The following is a 14,690-nucleotide window of genomic DNA, read 5'->3' as shown; positions in this document are numbered from 1 at the left end:
CCCCACCCGGAATCGAACCCGAGACTGGCACAGTAAGAATTCCTTATAATAAACGATCATGTGGTTCGGATTCCACGTTAATCAGTAGGTCCACGTCTCATATAGCCTCGCTGCTGAACGGGACGTAAAACTCAAAATCACCTCACCTCACCTTATAATAAACGAGAAACGTCAGTGGATCACGCTAATCCCTAGTAGTAAACATTCACGCCAATAGATGTCACTATGTGCGCGATCACTTTATTGCTTGTCGCTGATAGATCGCTACATACAGGATTGTTGTGTGTAACAAAATAATTGAATAATTGCATTAAAAAATATGGTATAGAGTTTTCGGTAGTTGGCGGGTAAATTTCAATAAACTAACGGTAATTTAACTAAATAAATTTAATCATATTCAATTCTCATGATATACATTCTCTACATTCTCATGATTATCTTATGATGCACAATCGTAGAATTTGAAACAAAAATTCACAAACAGTTTGATGCGGAAAGGGAAGACTTTCTTAAAATTTCCACGTGCAGAACCGTTGACTAGAAGATCCAATTTTTTTTCTTTTTCGGAAGCCTATGACCAAAACAAACGCTTTCTTTTTCAAGGTAGTTCATTTACTACATTTTTAACGATGATTTTAACACAAATGTGGAAATAGGGTTAGTATAGGCAACCAGGACACCTGTGGCTTGTGTTAATCTGCTTTGAGCAAAGTTCTTACTTGTTTTTTCGCCCTCATTTCGTTTGTTTTTGCCAAGAAAAGAAACATCTGACGGTGTTTCTTTAAATGGAGGAAACAAAATATTCTAAACCTTCTTTTTTTTAAAAAAAATACTAATAAACGTTTAATATTTATAGATCAGTATTCATACTTTTGTCAATAGAAATCTTATGCAGTTATTAATTTCCACTTACTTTCTTTCTTTTGTTCTTTCCTTCATGCTTTCATTCTTTCAGCACAATACAGTTTACACCTTGAAATCAATCTCTATCCTAATTGGTCACGGTACCTTAATGGTGAAATGCTAACCTTTCTTGTAAAAGATCACAGGTTCGATCTCACGCAATGTGTAATTGTAGGGGAGAATATCTCAAGGTTATGGCTTTCCTCGAGATTATTCCATTTTCTGTCACTTCGTTACTCAACCGATTCTTCCATTTTCACTAATTTGCATGTACAATAGATTTCCATTATTCTACTAGCTGTAATTGAGGGACGTTAAACTAATAAGTTTGTTTCCATTTAATTTCACTAACGCTTCAGAGTACTAAAAAAAAAGTTCTATTACCAACATATCAAAGATGGGCAAACAAAAGTGCATGAAATGTTATCAATTTGCAGGAAATCATTTGCCAATAACAACAGGAAACTGATGATCTTGATAAAATGTGATGCACACGCATTATTTCACAACTTCCAATTTATTCTTTGTATTAGTGGCGTAAACAGAATTTTATCAAGAGGAGGAGAATTTCAAGCACTAAACCTCATATCCTTTCAAGACAAGACTCATTTTTGTCTCCTGGTCTCTGTCTGTCTATCTGTCAGTCTCTCTTTATATATATTACTCTTTATATATAAGGAGCTGATTCCTTATATGAAATAAAGAAAACAGTTCTAACAAACATGGGTCGAAAAACAACTCCTTTCAGAGTTATGAACCGCCGAAAATTCGAAAAACCGCGATTCAAAACGCCCTGACTGAGAAACTGTAGAACCTATCACAAGCGGTTTAAGGAATTACACAGGAACTAATATATTCTCTGTCTAAATATCCATGTTTTATCATCCTCCGTCATCGGCGAAACGAACTGTAAAAAGGAAGTTCAGGTATAGGGATGCTCCTTTAAGTACTAATGGTGTGTTCGTTTCGCTGATACTGTTGAATTCTTAAACATGGATATTTAAACAGAATGCACCATGGCGTCATCATCATTGGTTAGCATACCATGAATTGGTTCCAAAACAGCCCGAAACCACCAGTGCACCAGAAGAAGGTCCTCCTGTGTGTTTGGTGGACTCCTGGTGGCATCGTGCATCGGGAACTACTACCAGGTGGTCGGAGCATCAATGCAACTGCGCACTGTCAGCAGTTGAGCCATGTTCAAGAAAAACTCAAAATTCTGGAGCTAGTACTTCTGAGTTGCAAAGGGATCCTCCTGTTACAGGACAACGCTAAGCCCCACGTAGCTAAGATGACCAGGGTAATGATTCTATGTCTTGGATTTGAAACACTATTGCATCCGCCATACTATCCGGACACTGCACAGTCCGATTATCACCTGTTCCATTCCTTGGAAAATTACCTTAGAGCACGCCAGTTCAAATCGCTAGTAGAGGTGCAAAATACACTTGATAACTTCTTCGCTTTACAGACCACCAAATTCTTCTGCGATGGAATCCATGGCCTTCCAGAACGTTGGCAGAAGATTGTCGATGCTGATGGGGACTATTTTATTATCTTCCAGGTACGTCTTAGGTGACATATCGATGTTCGAAGGTAGTGGATGAAAAAGCGACAGAACTTTCTCGGTATCCTTTATACAAAAATATTTATGGAGAATTTTCAAGATTTCTGAAGAATAGGACTCTTCTGGATGCTGCGAGCAGCTTCAAAATATGTGAAAAATAAAGTAAAATGTCTCTGTATCACTTATGCCATGTATCAGTTTCATTTGATTTGGTATACTATACGTGTGATTAATACAATGGCAGTTTTTTTAGTTTGTAATAGTGGTTATAAGAGTTAGAAGTTACAGTGGCACTAATAACACGCAGACATCTTCATTGTCAAATTTGAATCACCAATTATACAAATGCTGCTTGTGTTCGGGCTTGCTTTCAATCCAATCTGGAAGTCCTTTTCATATTGTGTTTATTTACGACACACTTTACTCATATTGTACCTAGTACTTATTTATTTTTTTCAAAAATCCTATTCATATTTATTTACCATGAACATCTGCTCGTATTTATTTACCTCAAATCCTACTCTAAGATAAAAGACAAATTCTGACCAAAATATATACTATTTAATAAATAATAACGTTGCAGTTTCGGCGAAGTTTTTTTGCCGAAACTGCAACGATATTATTTATTAAATAGTATATGCTTTTGTCTTCTTCATATCGACATAGAAGGAAAGATGGAAGGAAAGCGAGAAATAGGAAGAAGAAGAACACAGCTGATTGATGAATTGAAAAATAGAAGAAAATATTGGGAGTTAAAAGAGGAAGCCGAAGATTGAGAAACGTGAAAGGAACGTTTCCAGGCCCAAATCTAAAATTGAAAAAAAAAAAATCCTCATTAGTCCCAGGAGCTTCCGAAAGGCAGAATATTTAATAATAATGCTTTGGTCAGAATTTGTCTTTTATGTTATAAAAGAAGTTCTAAAGTTAGAATGAGTGGTATTTAAATCCTACTCATTGTGTATTTGTTTACTCCAAACCTAATCCAACGCGATAAAGTCAAATTCCAAAACTCAATTCTAGTATTACAACTGAACATCAAGACTATTTAATTCAAGAATGTTCGCTATTTAATCTTGTGTTTGTCAAACGATTTAAGTAATCAACTGTGATAACGAACATGAAAAACGTAAACAAAAGACACAATAAACATAGGACTTCTTGAATTCTTCAGATTCATATAGCTACATACTATATATATCAAAACTATTTAATAACGTTTTATTATCTATGCGGAAGAAATGTGTTGTCTTGCTTATCATGATTATCAAAGCTCTTCAAATGACAAACAGAGGAAAACAATTTGATTGTGAACTTAAAATATTGGTAGATTAGTGTACTGAAAACAATATTGTCATATTTTTAATCCGAGTGAGATATACTTGGATTTACACTGAAACTTATCTATGAATCTTTAGTACTTACACGTGTGCTTAATATAAATGTTTTAATTGTTTTAAAACATACAAATTCTTCTATTCGCTTCGCACAGTAGAGATGGTAATATACATTATGTTCTTCATAACTAGAAACTACTTTCTAATATTAAAGACCGTGTAGCTAGAAATTCGAAGTATTTTATATTGTTATCTTGTAAAAAGTACTGTTAGTCTTAACCAGTGGCGTACGGAGAGTTTCATCAAGGGGTTTCAAGTTCACATACCATTCTAAGTGTTTATGTACACATATTAATATGGTAAATATTTATTGTATTTTTATGTTATACCTTGCTCAAGTGGAGTTAAAACAAGAAAACTCCCTTGCGTACACCATTGATGTTGGCATCTAAGTATCATGCAAAAATTAATACTTTATTTATTTAAACTAAAAATTCAAATCTATATTAAATCAACAATTTAAGCTTAGAATTTACAGTACAATTAACAGTTAAATATACAGTATCCGATTCACTGAATTTAACTTTTACTATTTTAAACTTATAACACTCAAAAATACATATTATGATACATTCAGCTAAAACTTTCAAAAATTCCACGAAATTAAACTTTTACTAAGAGGGTCATTTGAGGAGTTATCGAATGCCAAACAGATGACAACACTAGTTTCAAATCGAGTACGTTTTAATCATGGACTATTCCGTTAGAAAAACTTTGAATTATTATCTGAATCAGCAAACAAGAGTTGAAATTATGTTGTAATTGTAAATGTAATGCAAGTTTTACAACTAAGCAACCGGAAGACTCAGAATAAATAATACCAATTTAATAATTCAATTGAGGTGACAACGGTGTCTTCCTGTTTGGCCTATTCCCGTTTCGTCTACAGACCTTTCAGCAATTTCTATCATTATCTCGGTCTCATCTTATCTGTAAGTAAAACAGGTATTCCCATTTTGCCTACGCTCACTGGACGAGAAATATTTAGTGTTTGAGGAAATTTTTGAGTGTTTGAGGTGGTAACGCAACATAAAGATAATGTAAATATTAATATACCAACTAAATGCAGTCATGCCATTTTCAATCAAGTTAAATCTATGGAAATTAATCAGTCTAAGTAATAATAAATTAAAACAAATAACTTGAATTTTACAGAAAAGAAAATTCCAGAATTAACACTGCATAGTAATACTTTTCTTGTCTAAAATTGTGTATTATAAAGGTTACGACTAACGTAAATTGAGTGTTAGAGAGCCAAGTAAGAAAGGAGTACCAGATTGAAACTTCGAATAGATTCTCGGTTTTAGAAATCCCAGAGTGCACTAGTATTGAGGATACTTGAATTGAAATCAGAGATAGCATTAAAATTTCAGCAAAAGAAAAATTGGGACACGCGGAAATACGTAGGTTCGACCAGGAATGCATTAAACTAACAGATAAAAAAACAGGCAAAATTACTTTGGCTACAAAAATGAAATAACTACACAAAATTTCATAGACATCAGCCGGTAAACTTCCAAAACTTTTTTAGAACAAAGAAACACGGTTTTTTGAAAGCTAAAGTTAAGGAACTTGAAGATAATAGTTAAAACAAAAACATTCGGGACATGTATAAGGGTATCAACGAATTTAAGAAAGTCTATCAACCGCAAAGTCGAAGTTTACGTTGAAAAGTGGATTTTAATGAATCTTTTCACAATGACTGCTTTTAGCTGGTAAAAAGTGTATCTGGAAAGTAAATTTAACGTTGTCAAAGAGAGCCATTTTAAAATGAGCATTGTTGAAATGTGACTTTTGGAACTACTAGTGGCACGGCACGACTTGCCTAGAATCACAGTCAATCATATCAGAGCTGTTGTTGACGTTGAGAAATAAACTTGTTCGTAAATCTTTGTTAAAAGAATCCCTCGTCCAGTGAGTGTAGGCAAAATGAGAATAGGCCAAACGGGAATACATGCTGAAACTACATCTAAGATGAGATTGAGATAATGATATATATTGCTGGAAGGTATGTAGGCGAAACGAGAATAGGCCAAACGGGAATGAACCGGTGACAACAACTGATCATCCCACCAGGAGTGGTTGTTAGTAAGAAATAATAGTTTTCTCTCTCTTCCCCATGCACCTTCATGAAGTTTAGCATTGAAAATCCTTTGAAATCAAGACATTATATATATATATATATATATATATATATATATATATATATATATATATATATATGACAACCAAATTTTGAGAAACCAAAGTTTTGTTAACTTTTACCAGTAATTATTTCAGACGATTTCTCCCGAGGGGAATTTTAATAAGTAATACTGCAAAAATACTTGTGACCCTTATTGATCACGATCGGAGATTTGTCCTGGGAAAAAATTTCCTCCTGGTCACTCCCTGAAATCATCAGTGGCTTTTAGTATCTCATTACTTACGATCCTGAGCATTTTTTCAGTAGAATATATTATAAATATTTCTTCTGTTTGTGATGATGATAATGATACTTTCACCAAATTTAATTTTTCATGAAAGTATGTGTCTCGCACAAATAGGAAATCACAAACCTCGGAGTTATAAAAATATAAATATGCATACAAAACAATAAAACTAATATATAATGTTTAGAAATCTATAATTTAAGTTGTAATATGTTTTTAATCGGTCTGGTAACAAGTCTGTTTCTCGTTTCTTACGTAACCCCCTGCAAAATGAGTATCCACAGGCATATCGTCAAATATTTGTCCTGGGATAATTCAATCCATAGTTTGGAAACCTATAATTATTACGGATGTGATCTACTATCATGTGGCTTTGGAACCACACCTCGATTTAAATCGGGCGCAGTTGGTAGGTATAAAAACATTCCTTTTGCAGACAAGTCCTTCGGAATATACTTCTCCGCACAATGATATCTCACTTCTAAGAGAACTAGATTACAAGTTCCACCAGAATCATTAGCTGCCACAGAGTTTATGATGTATTTAAAAAGTAATGATTTGATAATTTTGTGTGCAAATTGTTTTAACTTCAGCATCTACTAATGCACTACTGCTGTAGACCTCTAGTGCTCGATATTAATGCCATTTAAATATTTGGAGAAAATAATTGATATATTGCTACGTATATTGTATAGCTAGTGGCTGATACGAGTATAAGAAAACCTTGTCTGTATTCTGCATTCTCTCTTTACTAACTTAATAAGCATGAATTGAGTTTCAGTTGATAAAATTTCTTACAGGTAGACAATTTAGCATATTTGTAAGGTCTTTAGAATATTATCTCACACTTAAAATACAGTACTTACCTACGATTGAAATGTATATAAAGAATTCAGACGATTGGCCCAATCTTTGATTCCAATCTTACATGAGCGCATATTTCAGTTATTTTGTTTGAATTTCACCTTTGTCTTATTTTGATGTTGTTATGCTCTTTGAATTAAATCATTCTAACCATTAACAAAGGCAGAATTAATAGAAGAAATTAAACATTGCATAAGGATATACTGATATGAAATTAAATGTAAAAGCAGGGCCGGGTTAAGGGGGCTGTAGATCCGTTCCTCCAGGTGGACGGGGGCCTCCATTCTGATCAAAATCTCAACTGGCTGTCTAAAATGAATCATACAAGATACAATCATCAACATACAATGTAACAAGAACGCATTTCCGCTCTCGCCTTGTTATCAATTAAACATGAGGTGACTGTTCTCTTGACTTGCAGGATATGATAGAGGATTTCGCTAGAACGAAAGCTAGGAAAAGACTTTCTTGAGGTATTCATTTTTTAAATTTATTACATTTACATAATGGGTTAAGTTTGTGTAATTATTTTTATATATTTAGAAAGTTTTATTAGGTATAGGGCAGGATTTCTCAACCTGTGGTACGCGTACCACTGGTGGTACGCGAGACGCTGTTGGTGGCAAGTGCGACTTATGGAAGTACGCCTTTGGTGGTACGCGAGTGGAAAAGGTTGAGAAACCCTGGTATAGGGTATAATATCATCTAATGCATGACATGGTTGATATCGTAGAAGTACGTGTATTTTCTTAACTTTCCTACTTTACTTTCACAGAAATGTCTTAGGCGAAATCAGCAGAGGGCACATATTTTTTCTAGTCTCGGGCCCCCAAATGGATTAATCCGAATCTGTGTAAAAGTGTTCATATGTAATGATTATGAGGGATGAAAGCATACATTTACTTTAAGAAAAAAGTGCTTTTATACTTTTTACAACTTTTCCCTATTTTCCCTTCTCCCTATTTCTACTTTTGCCTAATTTTAATAGAAAAGTCATTTCTTTCACATTAATAATAATAATAATAATAATAATAATAATAATAATAATAATAATAATAATAATAATAATAATAATAATAATAATAATAATAATAATAATAATAAAAAAGAAGAAGAAGAAGAAACATTGAAGTCCTTTAAAATAATAACTGAACTATCATTATTTAGGAAAAGAAGAGATAAATATATTTACACTTATCTATATCTATGTATTTTATTAACTTTGATTCAATATTGATTCTGAGTAGTTAAATCAACTTTGAATATATCTATATATACAGTGTTACAATTATGAAATTATTTCATTCATTTTCTTTTCTTTTTACAAGAAAGAGTCTAGGGTTTGTATCATTCGTGAGTTAAGTGGGTCTACTAACAGGATTTTGTCCTTGGATTGACATTTGAAGAACTTGTGGTGAATTCCAGAGCTGGGAGTGGTGTTCGTTGGAAGAACGGAAGAGAGAAGACGGGCGTGTGATCCTCCATCTCGCATTCTCTGCACTCAAGAGTCACATGAAAAGTGGTACTTGTGCGCTATCATAGCAAATATTTACTGGTATTGTATGTCTGTATGTCACGCTGTGTTTTACCTCACAAGTGTTCCCTTGTACTTCTTATACTTGCGATCATAAATGGACCACATCGTGTTTGATATTCTTTATGTATCAAGAGTTAATCATAACACTGCCATTATTATTTCTTTTTTATTTTAACAGGTGTTTCTTGCCAGAGTAGTATCACGCATTGTCTTTCCCTGAGACTCCTATGGACTCTAGCTCAAAGAAAAGGAACAAGATCGAATTCCTCTTGTGGATTGTTGATGATTGCCTTTTGTTTTAAAGAGAATAGTACTCTATCCCTTTTTAATTTTTTTTACACGTTTCTAAAGCAATGGATAATCCAAGATCCTGATGGAAAGTGATATAAATTCTGTGCATTGAAGTGTTATAATTTTGAAGAAATAATAACCCTAATTTTACTGTTGTGTGCTATAGGCGAAATGACGTTTGACCTCACATGCACCAATCCGCTTACAGCGACGTTGCCAACGCTCTAATATGAGAATCCTATTCGGTTAGCACTCAGCGGACGTTTGACAATAGCGCAATTGCGAGCCCATTGGTTCATGTAGAACATCGATTGGACTGCTGCGTCCTATAGGAGATTAATCCTCATCAGAGTAATCTGTGTAATTAATGTAGCGTTTAATAATGGAAAGCAAAATCGAATTATTACCTATTAAAAATTAGACCGTTATATTCCAATATTGAAATATTCTTTAAATGGAAGAAATGTCTATTATGTCAACATAACCTCTGAAATCTTGGATCTTGATTAGCGATGAACCAGCTGAACCTTGACACATGGTTTAATGAATATTATGCAGGCTTATCAAGGTACAGCTGTATGGTAATAAAGGTAGACGGATAATTGAGGACATTTTCAAAACAAACGATATCGAAATATTTGGAAAATCAAAATGTGAATTCATCGATTGTTTCTGTATATTTGTAAGTAAACAAAATTTCTTTTATTCCTGTCAGTGTACTGATCAGCGTTTACAAGAAAGAGAAGGATTAGATATTAACAGGTTTAATGACCTCGCATAGATGCAGCGAGTTAAAAAAAAAAATAGTATAATAATTTCAGTTCAGCAATTATCTGTTTCTTCATGAAGTAGTTCTTCAGTATATTTTAGGATATAACAGTCTACTCGAAGGATGTTACAGAGAGGGAATAGTTAAAACAGTTATCTTGCATTATAAGCTTAGGTGACACGAGATGATAGACATGTTGCGCTTACCACAATGGCGTATCTTATGCAGCCACCAATGTAGGACTTGTGCAAAAGCAATGTGCATACCAATGTGGTGAGGAGAATCGTACTCTGTTATGAAAACGATGGTCTACATACAGACACTCTGGACTAAATACCTAGTAAAGAATAATCATACTACTTTAAAGTTGTCCTCTGCCATGATCTAACATCAATACAATGCGGCCATCTATGAATATGTGGACACGCGATAGGTGATAACAGGACTTTGTGATCATTCTGTAAACCTTGTAATTGAGTGTATCAGGAATTTTTCCTGTGATTCATGTGGAAAATAAACATAGAAATGGGCTTCATGCATATTCAAACTTACGATTTAAATTAACATTTTATTGATCCCAACATACATGAGGTATGCAAGTGTCGGACCTAACAACCGTAGTTTGGTGAGTATAAAGTATTTTAAATTTCATGATGAGTACTCATAGTTATTTAAAGACGACTGTAGTTTAACTTTTGGAACTAGTTATGCTTAATATTCTTCGGAGAGGGGTTTAGACTAGATAAAGCTAAGAGACACTGTGCTAATGGGAAAACAAGAATCTTTTCCTGGAAGAAACTCTTAATGTCAAAATTAACTGAAGTATTTACATACTTGCTTTCTTGAAAAAATCTGAAACTATACAAATACTTACTGCGAAGTTTGTATTATGCTCTATGTATGTATGTATACAAACTTCGTGGGAAGTTCCTGCAGGTAGAGATTTTATTTATATAATTACTCATAGCGTAATTCACACAACGTGCTCGGAGCCGCATTGATTTAGTGGTAGAAGTCTTACCTCTCGCGCAGAAGCCTGTAGTTTGATCCCAGCTCCCACCAAGTGAACTATGTGGTGAACAAACGCCATGTGTGAGTTTCCTCATCGTTCTCCCACTTTAGTCATCTCACTATTACAATATCAGCCATCTCATCATCACCATTTCCCTTAGCTTCAATGTATAATCTTGAGTTGCATATTTCAATACATTATCTCTAAGATAAATTAACAATTTGAGAGCAATATTTTTTCTATATCAACAAGAAACTGATATAATTAAGATACAAGTAAATATTAATGATACAATGATCTTACCTAAATTGGTGATGATATTGTATTAAAAATGACCTTTAAAAATTATATTATACGTATTTTAATGGATGTTATTTTTCCTGTTGAAGTTAACTTTAATTAATCAGGCTTGTATATCAAACTAATGTAAGAAGTTAGCTCTATATATTTCTTCGCTAACGTTTTTGTGAGTAGAAATTGTACAGTAATTAATTATAACTAAATTTTACATTTTCAAAGTCTTATTTTTGTTCCCTTTAGATCTAAATTATGAAATTTACCGGTAAATTGGATTATTTTTTTGCTACCAGCTTCATATAGGTATATGTTGCACTCACTTGCACTACTTAGTGGCTTGCATTCGCATTTGCTTACATACATATATATACGTACATCTGAGATTCTATTTTTTATTATTATTAATATTTTCTTATGTAGTGTGCAACATAGGAATACCAACACATAACATAGTGATGCTTTCAGGTGTAAGGAATCGGTATGCAGAGGAGTGTATTCTACCTTCTTTTTCGAGTAGGAATTTCCTAGACTATTCATTACAAATTCTTAATCCTTCAAACATAATCGTACTTGAAAAAGTATAATGATACTGCTAGTATTTTTGTTCTCTCAGTATTTGGCTGTAAAACAAAATGTCTATTTCGTACAAAAACCAACAAAAATAGTAATTCCATTATACATTTCTATCACGTAAAATGATATGTTTGACTGGAGATGGACATATGTTTGTTATACGTTCAGACGTAAAGCTAAATTTTAGTTTATGTTACCAGAGGTAAAAGTGGATCTGTAAAGGCAAGGAGACGCATAGATCGTTACGCCGTCTCCAGTGCATATCTTTGCCCATCCTACTTGTTTCTTTCTTTCATTCTTTTTCTTTTTTCTTTTTTTGGAAAGTGGAGGGACGCCATAGATATTTTCTCGGAAGTTGGGGACGACGTTCCCTTGCGTTTCCCGCATTTTTACTCCTGCTTGTTACCAGACCAGAGTTGGACTTTCAGTGGGAAATCATTTGGTTTGGATTCCATCTTCAGCTGTAGGTCCTGTGACAAAATTGACAAACTCCAAATCAATATTCAATCAGAATCAATGTGGTCGAGCGGATAGTTTGCCCTTGATACGAGTACTTATTCTTCTTGAAATTCGTATTTAGTATATCCGCTAGACACGCAAATGTTAACATGTGCTGCAAACTTTGACCTATAGCCGATATATTCAAACTTGAAGAAAAAAATGAAAAATTCCATTAATAACTCTGTATGGCAAATTTTGGATTGTGCTCAGCTACAAGTGGAACCAAGTGTTATACGGAACATGCCCAACTGATGACACTTGTATGTTGGCAAACTGGTCCCTGAGGAGACAATGCTATAGTCTAGTAACATACATATGTCTAGTAACAAGTTTTCTACGTATTTCTGGAATTCACTGAAATATACCATACAGCGTTATATATGTGAGATCCTGACTGCCTATATGTGAGATCCTTATCGCCTATATATAGTTCTTTCTTTCATACGGGAAGTACGTATAAATGGAACACTTATACGGAAAGTATTCCTATATGTGAGATCCTTATCGCCTATATATAGTTCTTTCTTTCATACGGGAAGTACGTATAAATGGAACACTTATACGGAAAGTATTCCTATATGTGAGATCCTTATCGCCTATATATAGTTCTTTCTTTCATACGGGAAGTACGTATAAATGGAACACTTATACGGAAAGTATTCCTATATGTGAGATCCTTATCGCCTATATATACTTCTTTTTTTCATACGGGAAGTACGTATAAATGGAACACTTATACGGAAAGTATTCCTATATGTGAGATCCTTATCGCCTATATATAGTTCTTTCTTTCATACGGGAAGTACGTATAAATGAAACACTTGTACGGAAAGTATTATAACACACACGTTTTCCGTTATACGTATGCTGCAGATGTTACATATAACCGTACGTTAAGTCCAAAAGCTAGAGGATTTACACATGTAACCTATGTTTTTAGGTACGCCATATACGTTTTTTTTTATGTGTGGAGAACTTTGAATTAAGCAATCCCCTTTGAAGATATAAACAAATCTGGATGAACAATATTAAAAATTTGTATTACCTCTGATTTCTCTGTAATATCAACTTCCTTCAGGTATTTTCGATTTCTTTTTTCTTGTTTTTGGTATACTTAGGTGTTTTTGTAATTTGTTTATTATATTCTCATCCTCTTTGAATTGTCACTGTGTTGGATGAATGTATATTTTTTTAAAAAAAATAAACAGTTTGAGGTCAAGTGAACTAATGTTATGTTCCTATTCTTTTATAAACTCTTAAAATATATTTTAATAAAATGGGAACATGTTATAAAACAGGATTTTAAAGAATTGGGATTTACCAATCATGAACGGAGAAGAGTGACACAAGTCAGGGTCCAGTAGCATTTTTTTTTTAATTTCTTTAAAGTTCCAGTGGCAATGAACGTTTAAATTCCTTAGTATAGAGTTGGTTAGGAATTATATTAATGTGCTTTCTCATATCTATACCGAACAAGAGGTTTCCACGTGTAGAAGTTAACGGAATAGAATTTAGATCATTTGCAATTCTGTCTCCATCCTTACACATAATAAATATCATCCTGTCTATGAGATGAACAAAAGCTTGTTTGTAATTAACTTTTTAGAAGTCATCTTCACATTTGAACATTTATTGTGGTAAAATTACAGAGTACAATACGTTAGAAATGATTACAAGTGTGCTCCTAAAGTAAACACAATGAAGTTCTATATTAAGCTGAAGAAGTTCCTTTAGGTGTAGCGATTAGCACACCAGGCACCAGCTTCATTCCAAGTAAACGTAATTAGGGCCTCCATAAGAAGAGTTACGTGTTAAATTAGTCCCCTCCCGGGTTGTCTGCATGTATAACTTTACCTGCACAGGGACCTTCTTTCTCACTCCATCACCTATGAGGAAACCAATAATAAAAAAACTATGAAATATAACAAGTGGCACTCTTTACAATTAACACTGTCACTTTTTATAATTATCATAATTATTCCCCCGTTGTTTTTTTCTTTTGTCCGATCACATCATTTGCATTAATAAACACTATACAGCGAAAACTAAAATATGTGCTCATAAATGAATAAATAAAATAAATAAAAAATACAGTTAATATGATTATTTTGCATTTCCTATTAAGTTTTTTTTTTTTTAAAGAGAAACTGTTTATATTCTGTACACTATTTTCAATAATAGGTCTACCTTATAGGAGGGCGGGCTACAATTAATCAGTGTTAGGATTAGCTAGTGCTTTCTTTCTGGAGAAAAATGTGCCGTACTCATCACGAATTTGTTATTGCAGAAATTTCCACATCTTTATCATATATGTCCTCCTCGTTTCTAGATCGCTTCATTTTTTTGGCAACTGCCAACTGATGGCCTGGAAGTAACCGTAATTTAAACCGTGTGAAAAGAGGAACCTATCATCTTGATGAATAACAGTGCGGAAGTTGTCCGTACAAGCAGAAACGACCGTGAAGAAATTACTGTAAGAATCATCTGAAAGAACCCCTTTTCATAGGACTATATTTTCTTGAAAATATTCACGGAGACCACGAATCGATT

The sequence above is a fragment of the Thermobia domestica genome, chromosome 11 (assembly GCF_964235325.1).
Source record: "Thermobia domestica chromosome 11, izTheDome1.hap1.1, whole genome shotgun sequence".
NCBI lineage: Eukaryota > Metazoa > Arthropoda > Insecta > Zygentoma > Lepismatidae > Thermobia > Thermobia domestica.
This window is presented reverse-complemented; position numbering follows the sequence as displayed.